The sequence below is a fragment of the Phodopus roborovskii genome, unplaced genomic scaffold, assembly GCF_943737965.1.
Source record: "Phodopus roborovskii unplaced genomic scaffold, PHOROB, whole genome shotgun sequence".
In the NCBI taxonomy this organism is placed as follows: Eukaryota; Metazoa; Chordata; class Mammalia; order Rodentia; family Cricetidae; genus Phodopus; species Phodopus roborovskii.
The window spans coordinates 17276700-17296334 of NW_026125391.1; the positions used below are offsets into that span (position 1 = coordinate 17276700).

General features: G+C 39.7%; 1 pseudogene; it reads right to left on the reverse strand.

The window, feature by feature from the left end:
* Positions 1-250: 250 nt before the first annotated feature.
* Positions 251-707, reverse strand: LOC127214967 (ubiquitin-conjugating enzyme E2 N-like; annotated as a pseudogene).
* Positions 708-19635: the final 18928 nt, after the last annotated feature.

Genomic DNA, 19635 nt, shown 5'->3' on the forward strand with positions numbered 1-19635 from the left:
CCATTGCCCAGTTTATTCAGTCTTTGAAATGTGGATTGCATGCATTTCTGTCAGGTATTCTAGTGAAGAATGACTGAGCCCTTTTCTTGTGACAAGTGCCAGCTGCCAGCAAGGAAGTGTTGTAATCAGCAAAGATGAAGATGACTGGGCTTTTATTTTGTAATGGTTCTAAGACTGTGTCCATTAAATGCAAATAAAAAGAAGCGTCTTGGCAGAACAGAAGTGATGTACACTTGATGAACTGATTGGTTTAAATATTATTCATGGCATATAGCCTAGTCCATGCTCTTGCTGTTTCTATGGCTTGGGGTTCATTGATTTTCCACTGCTTGGCTACAACATCTGCTAATGGATCATATGGATTAGGAACACTTAACAAAGGCTGGATTGACAGCACAACTGTGCAGATCTGCAGTGCTGGGGACCACTTATCTTTCAAAATATCTAAACATATTCTTCCCAACTTGTTTACATTAGGATGGCAAATTTTGGTCATGAAACACACTTTGGGTGCTGCCCTTGGATATTTTTGTGAGCAGAATATTTCAAGTTGAATTGTCCATCCTTCAAAGGGAGAATCCTGGGGCCCAACAGTTACCACATGAAAATAATGGGAGTTGCTCTCAGCTGGTTCTGCTTTAGCCAGGGACTGGTTCTGCCAGCAAATATTGGGTTTCTTTGATGATCCTGTGGGGCAGTCCAGCCATCTTGTCAGAACCAGAATTCAGCCTCTTCTCTTGTCCTGTTATGAATCTTAATGTAAATATTTTTGGAAATAGATGTTTGTCGAAAGGATAGGGACCCACAGGTGGAGAACCACTAACTTTGAGAGTATTTTGTTTTTCATTCCAACTGGCTTCAAGTGCAGAATAGCTCTTAAATGGTCCACATGGAATTCTTTGACAATTTCCCATCTAGCCATAAGATGAACAACTTCTATGACTGTTCCTAATTGGTCATTGTCAACTTCTGGTGGCAGGCTACACTGCTCATGCCAAGGCTATCTGCTCCTTTGCAAAACTTCTAGAACCATCCATTTAATTATATATTGGTTAATAGTTTCTGGGACATATGTGGTTTTGGCATTGAAAGTTGTCATTGGGCCCCCCACTCAGGGGAAGTTGAGTATGGCTCCTATCTCAGGCCCAACTTCCACTTGTCATCTTCGGGATCTTCTAGCCCTGGAGAATGTGGGCAGATCAACTCAACCCAGCAACCGGGGCGTGGACCAAGTAACCCAGAGTCTGCTGACATCACAGTGCTAGTCCCATCCCCACTCAGGGGAAGGAAAGCATGGGTCCCTGTCTCGGGTCTGATTTCTACTTGCCCTCTTTGCGATCTCCTGGCCTGGGGACTGTGGGTAGTCAACTCACCCCCAGAGGACCAAGCAATCCAAAGTCTACTGACATCACCGTGCTAGTCCCACCTCCAATGACCGGGAAAGAGAGTGTCTCAGATCTGCCTGCATCAATTCTGAGACCCATCAGAATATTTGACCTGCTTGTATTCACCAGAAGAGAACACTGGGCCTGTAACCAACAGGAGAGGAAGAGACCCCACCTGCACATACTGGAAGAAGGGATGGGAAGATGACAATACAAGAACACATTCAACAACAGAAAAACCAATATGATTCCACCAGAGTCTAGGGATTATACACCATCAAGACCTGAACATCTAAACACAGATGAAGCAGAAGAGAATGACCTTAAAAACAACTTCATGAAGATGATAGAGACCCTAAAAGAGGAAATGAGAAAATCCATTAAAAAATGGAAGAAAAGACAACAAAAATTGCAGGAAACAATTCAAATAGTGAAAGGTTTGAAAGATGAAATAGACAATTAAAAAAAACACAGTCTGAGAGAATGATGGAATTAGAAATGCTGGGTAAATGATCAGGAACTACAATGCAAGCATAACCAACAGAATACAAGAGATGGAAGAGAGAATCTCAGGCATTGAAGATACACTAGGAGAAATAGATTCATCAACCAAAGAAAATCTTAAGTTCAACAAATGTTTAACACAAAATATCCAGGAAATATGGGATACCGTGAAAAGGCCAAACCTAAGAATAATAGGTATAGAAGAAGATGAAGAAACTCAACTCAAAGGTGAAGAAAACATATTCAACATAATCATAGAAGAAAACTTTCCCAATCTAAAGAAAGACATACCAATGAAAGTATAAGAAGCTTACAGAACACCAAACAGAGTGGACCACAAAAGAAAGCCCCATCACCACATAATAATCAAAATACCAAACATACAGAATGAAGAAAGATATTAAGAGCATCAAAGGAAAAGGGACAAGTAACATACAAAGTCAAACCTATCAGAATTATACCTGACATCTCCATGGAAACTCTAAAAGCCAGAAGGTACTGGATAGATATTCTATAAACACTAAGAGATCATGGATGCCAGCTCAGACTAATATATGCAGCAAAGCTTTCAATCACTGCAGATGGAGAAAACAAGATATTCCATGATAAAACCCGATTTAAACAATACTTATACACTAATCCAGTGCTACATAAAGTACTAGAAGAAAACCTCCAACATAAGGAGGTTAACTACACTCACAAAAACTTAGACAATAGATAATCTCACTTTACCAAAAGCCAAAAGAAAAAGCAGGGTAAGTCCACACACAATACCACCACCACCACCAAATCCAAAACAAAAAAGAATTAACAATTAATGATCCTTAATTTCCCTCAATATTAATGGTCTTAATTCACTTATAAAAAGACACAGTCTAACAGAATGGATACTAAGATGGAATCCATACAAGAAACACACCTCAAATTCAAAGACAGACATTACCTCAGAGTTAAGGGTTGGGAAAAGGTTTTCCAATCAAATGGACCCAAGAAGCAAGCTGGTGTAGCTATCATAATATCTAACAAATTAGACTTCAAACTTGTAGAGAGCCACCGGTGCCACTCCCGAAGATGGCGCCGATTTCCTGTCCATGAGCCAGCAAGGCGTGGTTGTTTTCCACCCGAAGGATAGCAATGCACACACACTTCATGGGGTGTTTGTCACGAGTATTGTGGGCTGCACCAATCAGTAATGGACACGACTCCTCTGAGCATATATAAGCAGAGCCCTTTTTCCTCCTCGGGGTCCTTCCTTATCTCGCGGTAAGAGCTTCACAATAAAGCTACGCTACAGAAGAATCCTGTTGTTGAGCATTGTTCTTGCAGGCAAGGCGACAGCATTCGACACAAACTAAAATAAATCAAAAGAGATGAAGAAGGTAATTTCATATTCATCACAGGAAAAAAAACCCATCAGGATGAAGTCTCACTTCTGAATTACTATGCCCCAAATACAAAGACACCCAAATGCATACAAGATGCATTACTAAAACTCAAATCGCACATAAGACCTCACACACCTATAGTGGGAGATTTGAATACCCCAGTCTCACCACTAGACAGGACCACCATATAGAAACTTTACAAAGAAGCAAAAGAACTAGCAGAAGTTATAACCCAGTTGGGTTTAACAAACATCTATACAACATTCCATCCAAATGCAAAAAATGTACCTTATTCTTAGTGCCACATGGAACTGTCTCTAAAATTGACCACATACTTGGTAACATAGCAAACCTCAATAGGTACAAAAAATTAGAATAACCCCCTGTATCTTATCAGATCACCATGTTTTAAAGTTAGAATGCAACAGCAACACAAATTGCAGAAACCTTACAAACTCATGGAAACTGAACAATGCACAATTGCAAACTATTCCTGGGTCAAGAAAGAAATACAGAAAGAAATTAAAGACTTCCTAGAATTCAATGAGAATGAAGGCACAACAGACCCAAACTTATGGGACACCTTGAAAGCAGTGCTTAGAGGAATGTTCATAGCACTAAGTGCCCACATGAAGAAACTGGAGAATAGTCACACTAGAGAATTAATAGCATGACTGAAAGCTCTAGGACAAAAAGAAGCAAACTCACCTTGGAGGAGTAGACACTAAAAAAATCAAATTGAAGACTGAAGTCAATAAAGTAGAAACAAAGAAAGCAATACAAGGTATCAATGTAACAAAGAGTTGGTTCTTCAAGAAAATCAGTAAAATAGACGAACTTTTACCCAAACTAACCAAAAGGCAGAGAGGCAACATGAAAATTAACAAGATCAGAAATGAAAAGCAGACACTGAGCAATTCCAGAAACTTTTCAGGTCATACTTTGAAAACTTGTACTCTACAAAATTTCAAAATTTAATGGGAATGGACAATTTTCTGTATAGATATCGCTTATAAAATTAAATCAAGACAGATAAGCAATCTAAATAGACCTATAACTCCTAATGAAATAGAAGTAGTCTTCAAAAGACTCTCAACCAAAAAAAGGCCATATGGTTTAAGTGCAGAATTCTACCAGAAATCCAAAGAACAGCTAATACCAATACTCCTCCAAGTGTTCCACATAATAGAAGCAGAAGGTTGATTGCCAAACTCTTTTTACGAGGCTACAATTACCTTGGTACCCAAGCCACACAAAGATACAACTAAGAAAGAGAATTACAATATCCCTCATGATCACTGATGCAAAAATACTCAATAAAATCCAAGAACACATCAGAGAAATCATCCACCCTATGATCAAGTAGGTTACATCCCAGGGATGCAAGGTTGGTTCAAAATATGAAAATCCATCAATGTAATCCACCATATCAACAAACTTAAAAAGAAAAATCATGTGATCATTTCACTGAATGCCAAAAGAGACTTTGACAAAATCCAACACCCCTTTATGATTAAGGTATGGAGAGATCAAGGACAATAGAAACACACCTAAACAAAACAAAAGCAATATACAGCAAACCAACAGCCAACATCAAACTAAATGGAGAGAAGCTTAAGGTGATTCCTCTAAAATTGGGAACAAGACAAGGCTGCCCTCTCTCGTCATATCTCTTTAATATTGTACTTGAAGTTCTAGCTAAAGCAATAAGACAACAAAAGGAGATCAATGAGAGGATACAAATTGGAAAGGAAGAAGGCAAACTCTCTCTATTTGCAGATGATATGATAGTTTACATAAGTGATCCAAAAAACTCTACCAGGGAACTCCTACAGCTGATAAACACCTTCAGTAAAGTGGCAGGATACAAGATTAACTCAAAAAAATCAGTAGCCTTACTATATACAGATGATAAAGGGGCTGAGAAAGAAATCAGAGAAACATCACCTTTTACAATAGCCACAAACGACATAAAATATCTTGGGGTAACCCTTATCAAACAAGTGAAAGGCCTATATAATAAGAACTTTGAGTCTTTAAAGAAAGAAATTATAGAAAATACCATGAAATGGAAATACCTCCCATGCTCTTAGAAAGGAAGTATCAACATATTAAACATGACAATCTTTCCAAAAGCAATCTACAGATTCAATGAAATCCTTATCAAAATATGGGCACAATTCTTCACAGACCTTAAAAGAAAAATACTCAACTTTATATGGAAAAATAAAAGACCCAGGACAGCCAAAACATCCTATACAATAAAGGAACTTCTGGCAGCACCATCATTCCTGACCTCAAGCTCTATTATACAGCTATAGTCTTGCAAACAGCTTGGATTTGGCATAAAAATAGACAGGAAGACCAATGGAATCAAATTGAAAACTTTGATATTAACCCACACACCTACAAATACCTGATTCTTTACAAAGAAACTAAAAGTGTACAATGGAAAAAAATCATCTTCAACAAATGGTGCTGGCATAACTGATTGCTGGTGTGTAGAAGACTGCAGTTAGATCCATGTCTATCGCCATGCACAACACTTAAGTTCAAATGGATCAAAGACATCAACATAAATCCAGCCACACTAAACCTCTTAGAAGAGAAAGTGGGAGGTACATTTGAACGAATTGGTACAGGAGACTGCTTCCTGAACATAACACCAGTAGCACAGACACTGAGTTTGACAATTAATAAATGGGACATCCTGAAACTGAGAAGCTTCTGGAAGGCAAAGGACACAATCAACAAGACAAACTGTATCCCACAGTAGGGGAAAAGATATTCACCCCCCCCCCAGGTAACAGAGGACTGATTTCCAAAATATACTCAAGAAGCTAGTTACCAAAACACCACATAATCCAATTAAAAAGTGGGGTACAGAACTAAATAGAGAATTCTCAATGGAGGAGTCTAAAATGGCCGAAAAACACTTAAGAAAGTGCTCAACATCTTTAGCCATCAGGGAAATGCAAATCAAAACAACTCTGAGATACCATCTTGCTCCTGTCAAAATGGCTAAAATCAAAAGCACCAATGATAGTTTATGCTGGAGAAGATGTGGAAAGAGGCGAACACTCCTCCACTGCTAGTGGGAGTGCAAACTTGTACAGCCACTTTGGAAATCAGTATGGCAGTTCCTCAGGAAAATGAGAATCTGTCTACCACAAGATCCAGCAATTACACTCTTAGGTATATACCCAAATGATGCACATTCATACAAGGACATCTGTTCAACTATGTTCATAGCATCATTATTTGTAATAGCCAGACCTGGAATCAGCCTAGATATACCTCAACTGAAGAACAGATAAAGAAAATGTGATATATCACACAATGGAGTGCTACTCAGTGGAAAAAGTCAATGGAATCTTGACATTTTCAAGCAAATGGATGGAACTAGAAGAAACCATCCTGAGTGTGGTAATCCAGTCACAAAAGGACAAACATGGTATGTACTCACTCAAATATGGATATTAGACATAAAGCAAAGGATCACCAGCCTACAATCCACACCGCCAGAGAAGCTAGGAAACAAGGCGGACTCTAAGAGAGACAAACATGGTCACCCAGAGAAGAGGAAAGATGCAAGATCTTATGACCACCTTGGGTGCTTGGGGAAAGTGGAGAGGGAATTAAGAGAAAGAGAAGGGGAGAAGAGAAAGGGAGAGGAGAACATGAGGGAGCAGGAAGTTTGAGTCAGGGGGAATATACAGGATAGCAAGAAAAGAGGTACCATGATATAATGAGCTATTATAGGTCTAAAGAGAAATCTGGTACTAGAGAAATGTCCAGAGATCTAGAAGGATGAACTCAACTAACAATCTAAGCCATAGTGGAGAGACTACCTTAAAGGCCCTTCCCTGATAAAGAGATTTATGACTACCATATATGCCATCCTAGAGCCTTTATCCAGTAGCTAATGGAAGCAGAACCAGAAACCCACAGCTGAACACTGAGCCAAACGCCTGGAATCCAGTTGTAGAGAAAGAGAAGTGATAATTAAATGGGGTCAAGACCAGGCTGGAGAAACCCACAGAGATAGCTGACCTGAACAAGGGGGAGCTCATGGACCCTAGCCTGACAGCTGGGAAACCAGCATTGGACTGGTCCAGATTCCCTAAGTGTGTGTGTGTGTGTGTGTGAGTTATGGGTACTGCGCAGTCTATGGGGCCTGTGGTAGTGGATCAGTATTTATCCCTAGTGCACAAATGGACTTTGGGAGTCCATTCCACATAGAGAGATACTCTCTCAGCCTAGACACATGGGGGAGGGCCTAGACCCTGCTCCAAATGATGTGACAGACTTTAAAGATTCCTCCATGAAAGGCCTCACCCTTCCTGGGGAGCATAAAAGGGATGTATTAGGGTGTCCGTATGGGGCACGAGAAGAGGGGAGGGAGAGGGAAGTGGGATTAACATTTAAAACAAGATTGTTTGTAATATAAGTAAAAATTAAATTTTCTTTGTTTCTTTACAACTTCATTGAACTCCAGTAAGGAAACCATCCAAATCTGTTTTTTGCTTACAGCATTTTTTCATAGTATAAAATAAATAGCGAAAAATATCATTAGTAAAGAGATAGTGACAAATGCGTATTAAAATATTATATAGCATAGCCAAATTTCTTTAAAAATATATCCAACATCAAACACCTTTTAACAATGCAAACCAAAATTATTCTTGTACCAATCTAATAAGCATATATGTGTACATATATGTATACAGTTGTAACTCTTCATAAAAATATTTTTGCAGGATCCAAGAAGATATAGTTGCCTCTTAAGGAAGAACTTGACAATTTTCCTTTTAAGATTTGGGGGGGGAAAAGTAAAGCTGATGCTGGTGGTGAAAGCACACATAGCACTCAGGAGACAGAGGCAGGTCGATCTCTGTGAGTTCGAAGCCAGCCTAGTCTAGGACAGCCAAGGCTACACAAAGAAACCCTGTCTCATAAAACAAAACAGAACAATAATCAACAACAATGAAAGAGTTGGAAGAACTTGGGTTTTTGGTTTTTGTTGTTGCCAGAATAAAAGTTTTCATCAACTCTACTCCATAAGTTCTTTCTCATGTCTGTCTGAATTAAAACATAGAATCTTGTCTTAGCCATTTCCATGCATTGCTGAACATAGGTGAAGGTCCGTCCCACTTGACAGCATCTGAAAGTTACAAAATTTGCAGCTCCAACACTGGAGGTTTCCAGGACACCCGTGGCCTATGGAATAGAAACACAGTGCCCTTTAAAGCCAATGACTAGTTTCTCTACTCAGAAGCAGAAAAAATTGATGATGAACATGGGGCTAAACGACTAGAGAATGGGATTATGTGGGGAAATGGTAGATGTGGTGACTGATCCTTAGTTGCGTGCTCTGCACCTATAAGCATGAAGCAATTTTACTGGCTTGGATGTCCTAATTTATTTTTCACATAAACAGCAGAAAGATGGCCTAGAGAGATGAAATAGGCCATGCATTTTCCTTTGACAGCAGGTAATGTCTATCTATGCTGTTTGCAGAGTGCTGTCAACAGATACTGGCTTGAATAATTGCTTGTACCTTCAGATATCACTCACATGCTAATCCAAACATAGATTCAGCATGGTGAAAATGATTTTATAAGAACACTATCATTTCCCTTCCCCTTCGTTTGGAATGGTAGAGGAAACAACACATGAGGAAAATACTTAAATGAAATGAAAATGCTGCTTTCTTGTGTCATTGCTGGTGTCAAAGTATATGAATTTCATTTCTCAGGGCATTGGACAATTTGCTTATTGGGATCTTCCTTCATTTAGGTTTCATTTACTACAGACATTGGCTGCATCATTCTGACATAATTTCTGTCACATTTGCCATGGAGTTTGAATATGTCTACATAGTTATCAATCTCAAATAGAACTAAGTTCCTGTGCTTAAATGAGGTAAGCAATTGTTCCCAGAGTTCTTCAGTTACAGGACCTTGAGTGTGGTAACTGAGTAGTCCCTGTTATGATTTAACTTGTCAGATATTCTAGTGCTGGCAGTCATTTATGTGTTTATTTCCTGTTATTTTTTTTTTCCACTTTGGAACAGCTGTTTAGCTTATACATAGTATTTTTGGAGCTAATAAATCAACACCTTTACCTTGTTGAGTGTGTTAATTCAATTCTCATCTTTGTTGTTGGTTCTAATAGGCTAATTGAAAGCCTCTACCAGACCATAACTGTAATCCCAGAGGTCAGGGGGTGAGGCAGGAGGACCTCCATGAGTTCATAAGGAGCTTGAGTTACATAGTCAGAGCCTGCCTCAACCCACTCACATTCAAAGCAAATAAATAAAGGAAGGAAGAAAATACAGAAAAGGAGACCTATAACTGTCATGTTTAATTTGGTGAACAACTCTCTTAAATTCATACAGGGAGTGTGTGTGCATTGGGGTACTTCATGAGAATTGTTTTATGTGGCTTCTTTTAGCTCTTCTAGTGGCTTGCATCTTACCTTTCACTGTTCTTTGTCAGGTTTTGGAATGGCATTAGATTTTCCATACGTGAAATCAGACTTCCATATCAGTGAGAAAGAACAGAAAGATGGACTATGTTGGCTAGAATAGGCTGGAAACCCCAAAGAATTCTGAGTTCAATATCAGCTCTTTTTAGTAGTACCTTTTAGGGTTCCTTTTGGAGTTTGACACTTTTAATTTTATTTACTTTTAGCACATCTGCTTTTATGAATTCTATAATGCAGAGTTAGTTACACATATGATTTAGGATACTATAAATAGTCACTGTTAGAGACAGACTATATTTTTTGCTTTGGGATGTAATTTTGTTTTAGAATTTCCCATTCCAGTGCTCTGGGAGTTCTGTATATTTCCACAGGAATTATGATGTCACTAATGCAGGGTGCTGCTGGGAAACAACCTGAATCAACATCTCCTCAGTCTTCCAACTCTGCCTCATTTTTGCAGGATTAGAGTGTTCTCAGAATGATAGCAAGGACCAAAAGCTGACTTGCACTCATCCTTCTGTATCCATCTCCATTCCAGAGTAATTCTTTTCCTGGAATAGGGGAGAAGATTCAATGCCATCCCTTAAATATTTAAACTGATAGGCTAAAAAGTCTTATAGACGATGTAGCAGCCAGCTTCTTGATTTAAACAAATAATTTTCAGCAATCCATTTCCTTGCTAATAGGGTATTGCAAGGGAATCCCTGAAATGGCAGGAGAGAGACAAAGAGAAACCAAGAGGGTCCTGAAGGTATAGGAGCCAAGATGCTGAGCCAGGATTCTGCTGTAAAACACACGCTTTAAGTGCTGCGGGTGCTCCCCCCATCACTTATGATTAATTTGACTTCTATCTATCTCCATGCCTTTGTTGTTGTTGCTCAGGATTTCTTGTTTTGAGATAAGCATCCAACCATCTGACAGTAGAGTCTATGAGTTTCCACAGGAGAGAATGAGGGTGGTATTACTACTCTTCCCTAAGCCCAGGGTTATTAGAAACTACTGTTCCCTAAACGATTGTGCAATAGACTATTCTGTCTATGAAATACTGTACAGGGCTGAATGGAAGAGGCACACAGGAGGTTAGGTAGTTGCAGATAAATACATATCCAATCAATAACTGGTATTTCAACAGAGAATAATTGTGGAATTTTCCTCAGAATCAAAGTCAAGCAACTAGTCCCTGAAGAGGGAAAGCTAAACTATGTATGCAGATCCTTGTGGCCAGACACATAGCAAAGGGATCCTCATTAAGGGATTACACAAATGCTAATCTGAGCCAAACTGCATTGAAGGAAAGTGAAGAGAGACCCTTCCTGGGTTCACTGGCATTCCTGCTCATTTCATTGAACTGCCAACCACACTACTCATTGGATTAGATGAAGAGAAAGAAACATTACCTCACTCCATTTGGAAGTCCTCAACATCTCTGCAGCTCTCCTAGATGCACTCAAAGACCTGACCTCCCACCACCCCAACTATCTTGCTTTATATTGCTATTTATCTCAGCTGTTTTCCAAAAGAGGGTTCTCAATGCACTTTTCTACTTCTCATAGGAACAGACTAATGGGCATGCCAGAATTCTTGGAGATGTTGGGAATGGAGGGCTAAACTTTTCTGTGACTTCCTTATAAGAAATTTAAATTTGCTTTGTGTCAGCAAATACTCAAAAATAATACCTTCAGCAAGATTTAAGTGTAAATTTACACACACACACACACACACACACACACACACACACTTTCTTCTCTACCAACTTCATCTTTGTGCCTACACATTATATCCATCATCGAAAATCAGCCAGCTGGCACCTCCTGTCTCAGTTGGCTAGAGAAACTGAACAAGGATGGAGCCGTTCCATTTGCTGAAAATGAATGATTTATTATCTGAAATTCAAATACTTAATATGCTCTCCAAGAAATTATCTGGTTTGGAAAAATTGTAAGAGGAAAGTTAAAGGATGAGGAAGAGAAGAAGAGGAGGACAGTTGACAAATGGGGAACTTCCGACATGAAAAAAGAAGGATATAGCATTCATTTTAAAAAAGGATTTTAAGGCTGAGTCAGGAAAAGGGAGAAGAGCTTTGGAAGTCCAGACTATCTATCCTAGGCACTGTGGATATTGTCCAAGTCACAGCAGTACTCTGACAACTAATATTTTTGTTTCCATTCATTTCCCTTGGAGGTTAGGGAATGAGTTCCAGGTCTGGGAGCCCTGGTTAGGATCCTGCTTTTTTGGTCATGGCAGATCATTGTGTCCTCATTCAGAGGTGAGTAGAAAGAAGACCGCCCTCTCTCTCTTCTAAGCCCTGAAAGCCTCCTGTTATCTGGAGGGAATCCTTTCTTTGTGTTTTTCTTCAAGTATTCCCTCTCTTTAAGTCTTCTAAAGTATCCAGCAAAGCCTAAATAAAATATTGAAGGTCTTCAGAAACAATGCTCTAGGGGAATTAAGTTGTGTAGCTATGACTGTTTCCAGCCTTTCGTCAACTACCTACCAAGGTGGGAAACCCCATATCTTCAGATTGGGGTGTCAGACAGTCTTTTGTCTTTGGGAGAAAGAATCATGACTCTTTTTTATATCTACCTTGTGATATCTGTGGTCTATAATGTACAGAACAGTAGGTTGATACAGTGGCATTGTTTCTGATATCTGTGCACTACAATGACGTATGGAATAGTAGGATGATACAGTGGTATTATTTTAAGTCACCATGAATGTGCTAACCTGTTTGTGCAGCAGTAAGAACAATAATACACATGTAAGAGTTTTTCTTCCTGGGTTCAGAGCCACCTGAGGACAGAAATACAGGAGGCAGATGGGTAGAGACAGGAAATTACTAGTTTTACTACCAAGAAAGTATTTTTTTTTACATTGTGTTCTCTGCAGACTACTACTCAACACTTCATGCTTAAATTAGAAAGTTTTAGGAACACAGCCTCTGCAAGCAGTCTATCAACTCAGTCCCCTTGAGCAACCAACACAGAGCTGTTTCTTCATTAGAGAGCAGCTGGTGGGGTTCATGCTGATAGCAGGCAAAAATCAAGAAGGAAAAATACTTGTGGACTTGTCTCCAGTTCACCAATGTCTTGGGAAGGGAAAACGATGGAGTTAGGAATGTGGCAAGCCTTCTTCCTTAAGCAACATGTGTCTCTTAGGGAAGCCAGGTCCTCTTGCAATGTTCATTCTTTGTCTTGGTTACTGAGAAGATGAAAACTCAGGGACATACTTTTTTAAAATATATATGTTATTTTTTTCTTGTTTTACATATCGATCCCAGTTCCCTCTCCCTCCCTCCCATGCCCCCTGACCCTTCCCACCCCCACTTCACAGGGAGGGTGATGCCTTCCAGGAGGAATCATCAAAATCTGTCAAGTCATTTGCAGTAGAGTCTAGGACCTCCCTCCTGCCTCTAGGTTAAGGGAATATCCCTCATGGGGAATGTGCTCCCAAAGTCACAGGACATACTTATACCTCAAAAACCATCCTTCTGTGTGTTTAATGCGAAGTCAGGCTTGATGGTGTATGTCTGTAATTCCAGCACTAGAGAAACCGAAATGGGAAGATTGCAAACTCAAGACCAATCTGTCTAAACAAACAGAGAGATAGACAAAAAAATTTCATGTGCTTAATTTAAATATTAACTTCCCTCTTTTTTACATGACAAATATAGATTTTTATCAACTGGATATCAATTATCCTTTGCTGTCTTTTGATAAATGTTGATCAAATTCATAAAGAAATGTGATGATATTGTCCTGAAATCACTGGTATCAGTCATGCCTCCTGTTTTAGCTGGAAGCTATTTTTACATATTGCCTATTATATAATTCCTGATGTAACCCTATTGATTTCATTAATTTGACATTCACAATTCTTACTCAGTTGATAACATGTCCCCTCCACTGCCAGTGTGTTCTACATATTTCCTTAAAACTCCACCTCTTTTTCTGGCTGCAGCATGTACTCAGGTCCCTCCTGAGGAACATTTCTTCTCTGCTACATCTCAATACCTATATTAGGCTCCAAGATTGTGTGACAGGTATAATCTTCATTTCCAAAGGTTCCCAGATCATTATTTTGTACCTTCCAGAAACAACTTATGGGAAACAATGTTTATTCTGGATCATGGTTTCAGAGGAATTTCAATTTTTCATGGCAGGGAGTGGGAGAGGCTCAGATTGTGATGGTTGGAGCCTGAGGCAGGGGTTCTTCATAGCATGCAAAGTAGAGAACACAACTATGGACCAGAATGAGCAGTTATGAACTTCAAGGTCCATCCCTAATGACATGATTTTCCCAAGAAGTACCCCACATAAGATCAGCACAGTCTTGAGAATGGCTTCCCAAGATGGGAACCTAACATTCAAAGCATGGGTCTTCAGGGGTTGTATCTGATTGAAACCACTGTAGGACTCAAGAGTCTCGCTTCTGTTACTAACTTTTCTTTGCAGTTACCTACTGACCACATAATCATTCCACATTTAGTTTTCAATACTGATTACTGCACGTGGTGGTGGAGAATATCTTTAATCCCAGCACTCAGGAGGCTGATGCATGCTGATCTCTGTGAGTTCAAGGCCTGCCTGGTCTGCAGAGCAAGTTCCAGGAAATCTAAAGCTACACAGAGAAACCCTGTCTCAGAAAACCAAAACCAACCATACAAACAAAATCAACCCTGATCACCATGTACCTCTACTTCCAATGTCCAGTCATCATCTTGAGAGCCTTTCATAGTCCCCACATTTTGGATTCTTTCTTTGCAGGGTTCCTTCCTGATAGTTAGTTTCAGCCATGAACAACCATAGTCTAGATTCAAAACTGTTCAGAAATAGTAACCCAGACTCACCTCTTAAGGCTCTGGCTCAATTATTCTCAGGACACATTGGGTTTTATCACATCAGGTTCTGCATTAACCAATTCTGCTACTTCTTACTATCTCTCATTCTTAACTAGTATATATGCTATATATTCTATCATTGAAATGTGTCAACCTCATATACCTATGTTCATTTCATAAATCCAGGAACCTGAGAGCTCTGGATAGATCCACCTGACATTCTCATGCTCTTCCATCTGATCTGTTAGTCTTGACAGAAAGCCATGTTTTTGTGCAGACTGGGACAACTATGCAGGTATGAGCACCATTGCTAACAGAAGGTACAATATTAGCCAGAAAACTTTCATTAATTCATTCTTCCATTTCAAGTTGTCACACTGTCCTCAAGCTCCTAAAAGTTGTGCATCTCAATGTTCCATGAAGCTGATGATCCAACTCCTCTTTAATGGGGACAATAAAAATCACTGGACAGGAACCTCCTCAACTTCTGCTACCAATTTCATAGCTCTCCTACACTTTAATGGACTTTCCCCTTCTGTTCTACTACAAGGGAGTGGGTATCTCTTCTAATAGTGCGATTCTCATTTCCCAAAGTTCATCCTTTGGTTAAATTCTTTCCGATGCCAGAGGCTGCACTTTCTCCACATGTGCTACCTCTCAGCCAAATTCCTCTCCTTCAGAAATAACAACAAAGAAAGCAGCCAGATAGAGTAGGGATGAGGGAGACAAGTCAGTATAACTTGCTAAATTGCTGGGGTAGGGTTAACTTGCAAGTAGTGCTTGTGGGGCTCACCTCCCTCCAATGTGCTAACAATCCACAACAATTTCACCTGGACCAAATTATTTCTTGGTGGTCCTGCTTTCTACCCATTTTTAACTCTAGCTACTTCATCCTCATTAAGTCTCCATAGTGTTTACATCCATCACTGTATTGCCACAATCTTCACCAAGGCTGCCAACGACCTTCAGTCATGTGGAACATACCAGGTGGTTTTCAGTCAGTACCTCACTTGACCTTATGGAAACATTTGCCATTGTTGACCACACTTCTTCCTCAAGGTTCCAATCTTTCCAGCTTCTCACATTTTTTTTTCACTTTCTTTGGGAAACTCTAAGTAGCTACCAGCTCTTTGAGTCCTTTAAGTAACCATAAAATTAAAAATTCCTTGAGGTCATTTTTTTTCACTTTTTACATTGCCCTTGGTCAAAACTTACCTTTTCATAGTTTTGCTGAGTAAGCAGTCATTTGTAAGCAACTTTTTTTTTTTTTTTTTTTGTTTTCTGTCTCCATTTCAATACTTGGAATCATTTTGGAAGCAAAACTGACCTCACTGCCATGTCTCACACACTTGTTCATCCCTCCTGTTTCTTTAAAAAAAATGCAGATCCATAAAATAGTTCAAAACAGGGATTTGACAATCATTTTATTGTTTCTTGCCTATCAGTTCATGTTCCCCTGTCTTATGCAGGTCACTTAAAAATCAATTTGTCTGCTCTGTTCCCTTATAGCTAACATTCTAGCTGATCTATGTTTACTTCTTCTTTAGACTATTAATTATTTTGACCTTGTCTATGGCCATACTACCATGAACGTGTGTGACCTTGTCTGATCTCACAAGCTAAGTAGGGTTGGGTCTGGTTAGTACTTGGATGGGAGACTACTGATTATTTTGACGTTATTACAGTTTGTTATTTTTCAAAGCTACATCTTTAGTACCTAGAAAAGAGTTGATGATGATTCATTGGTATAGGGATGTAATCTTTGTTTAGAGAGCAATAATAGTTTTTGGCACCAAAAGATGTATATAATACATTGGCATGTGAATGACTCATTATCTTTCTTAGCTCCCAATTCTGGTATACAACAACAATAACAAAATACTCACTGGAAACTGCAAATCCAAAAAAGCTTCAGTGTTACTTAGGTTGTTGTTATAGCTGAAATGTCTTTTGTGGATCTATTTGCAGAACTAGTAAGTCTAAAACTTGGCAAGCAGCCATTTACCTCTGCTATACTGTATCCCCTTAGCTCCATAAGGGGTGCCCTTCAGCTTGTCACTCTTGCCCCAGCCTATGAAACATCTCTGCTCTCTGACAGTATAGGGTGTCCGTTGACTCATTTTTTTTTTTTTTTTCATGCTAGCTGCTTTTCATTCAGACAGGCACAATTTGACCTCCAAATGACTTTCCATTTGTATTTTCTGCTTTACATTTCATAGCACATCTCATGCCTTTTTAAGTGTCTGCAGTGTCTCTATTATACACTGTCTTTAAAACGCTCATCAGTTTTCCCAACACACATGTTAGGAACTTCTGGTTAAGTAAATGAAGCAATCAAATGGTTGCAAAAGGTAATAAACCATCTATCTTCTCCTGCCCCATCCGCCATTTTGTTTTCCTCTTTATTCTTTCCAGCTCTTGGATTTTCATTTCTTCCCCCACCCCCACTCCCCCTCCCCACCTCCGGCAGATGGAGAAAACAGAGACAAACTGGAATGGACATAAGAGGTGAAAATGTGCTAGGTGTTTTCCTGTTAATGACAAAGTTCATTTTGAACCCATCTAAGTCCTCTGACTGTTGGACATAATAAAATCTGAACTTCTCTAGGTTCTTTTTAGTGATTTCTAGTGTAAATCACCTTCTAGCCCTCTTGACAGCAAAGGGTTAACTTTTTAAAACATATACTTGATACTAAAATAAAAATTTTGAATATGGTTTAGATTAGATAATTCTGTGAGGGTTTCATTTTTGCAACTGGTTTCATTAGAAGTTGGCAAATTTGTCCTTAAGTCAAGCTATGTTAAAGCAGTTTTAAAGGAATTGACACCAAAGGCCATTCTAATATTTTTTCTTATGAAAGGGAATCACAGGCCATATTCATTTAATAAATCAACAACTCTAATCTTTTTCTTCAATGTTATCTTTGGAGTACTTTAAAAAACGAGAACAATCTCTTTGGAAGCATTATATAGGGCTCTTATTTTTGGCCTTTAGGAAAGGAGGAGGGATGGGGAGGCTGAATCCTTTGGCTACATTGGTGTTCAAGTGTCTTGCTGCCACTAGGACTGTGCAGATCTGGGTGGCCTGTACTGCCACATGGGGCCATTGTGTCATCTGGGCCCTGGCTGCTGCTGTAGATCATGTCTGAGTTTGTGGCCCTACCAAAGCTCAAGGTCTGTGGCTCTTGACACTATTGAAAGCCATGTTGATTACAGGGGTCTGGGCAGTCACCTGGGACTATGTTGGTGTCTAAGAGTCTTGCTATAGCCAGGGCAGTCCTAATTTGCATGGCCTGTGCTGCCACTTGTGCTATGATGATGAATGGGCCTGAGCTGCTTCAGAGGGCCACACCCAGGTCCATGTTCCTACAGAGGGTCTATGATGATGTCCATGGCCTGTATTACCACAAGGGGTCATAGGGACCATGCAGGTTGAAATCCAAGGGCTGTGATAAGCAGGTCCAAATCCTCAATGGCCCTAGGATAGTTGTTTCTGGACATTGCAACAGGAGAGCTGACCCCACTCCTAAGGGAGAGCTAGTTCCCACACCCAGAAGAGAGTACCCCAACTCTCACCATGGGCATGGGAGAGATAGCTGTGATGGCATTGTCCTAGGAGAGCTGGCTCTACCCCTCACATGGGGGGGTGGTGATCCCACTGACCCAGACTGACCAGATCAGCTACCATCCAGACTCACATCCTGGGTCTTGGGTTAGCTCACCCTAATGTCTACCCCATCTATGACCTGCTAGAGTATGTGAAGGGACTGGTCCTGTGGACTTTGATAACCACAGGATCTCTGTGACTAGGGTCAACAGCAGGATATTCCAGAGGAGTGTTAGCCAAGGGCTAGTGATGATAGTTTGCCAGAGCCTTGAACCACACTAATGATTTATTACATTGAACATTTTGAGGATAGAGATGATTGGACAAAAGAGTATACTGAACAACACACCACACATGCCACTAGGATGAATGAAGATGTGTTGGAAAGGTAAAGGAGCAAGTTGGGGTTTGTTGTTTTGTTTTTAATTAATTTGGGGGTGTTTCTCTTGGGGGATGCTGCAGGACTGGGGGTGGATGTGGAGGGACTGGTAGGTGAGTGGGATTGGGGTGCATGATGTGAAATTTCCAAAAAAATCAATAAAGAATTAAGTTATAAAGATAACTGCAATAAAGGACATTTGAGGGATAACTGGAGGGAAAAAAGGGTTCACAATTATTGACTTGTTTTATCTTTATACCCTAGACTCCAAATTAACATTGTTTCCAATTCTCCAAATAATAAAACACAAATAGCTTTAGTCTCAAGCTAGCTTCAAATTTTTGGTGTAGCCAAGGATGACATCAACCTTCTGATCTCCAATCAGATGAGGTTGTATGTGTACACTGCTATGCTTACTTTATCTCAGCCTGGGGATGGAAAGCAGCACCTTGGCCCATTCCAAGCAATCACTCTACCAACTGAGCTTAGCTACACTCCAGTTTCACATTTTCATTTTTAATAATAAATTATGGGAAGGACATTGCTGAGCATCAACATTAGAGAACGAGGCAACCATCCAACTCTTAAGGACAAAATGGAGGGCAGATCTGGGAACTTAGACAAGATGTTGTCTTTGTTTTATCATTTGGAAATTTGGAGATGTTTCGATGCTAAATTTATGGTATTGTAAAGATAAAACAAGTCAGTTTCTGTCAATAGTTAATTCAGTGGCCAGTGCAAAAGTAAGAACTGCTTGTAATTTTCAAAAATTACTTGATATTCTGAATGTGAAAAGCCCACAGGCTCTGCCCAGAGGATCTCTGGTCAGTGGAGAGTTGAGTCAGTCTTGTATAAGGCTCGGGTTAGCTTTGATTTTCTATGTAGCCAAGGATGGCCTCAACCTTTTAATTCTCTTATCTCCACCTCCTCCATTGGATAACAAGTTCTAGTAAAGGTGACAAGTAATATCAAAGAATGGAGGATTCCAACTGTATTTGCAAGTAGATTAAATGTGATTTACAAAGAAAAGAGAAAATGTTGTGGTTCCAAAC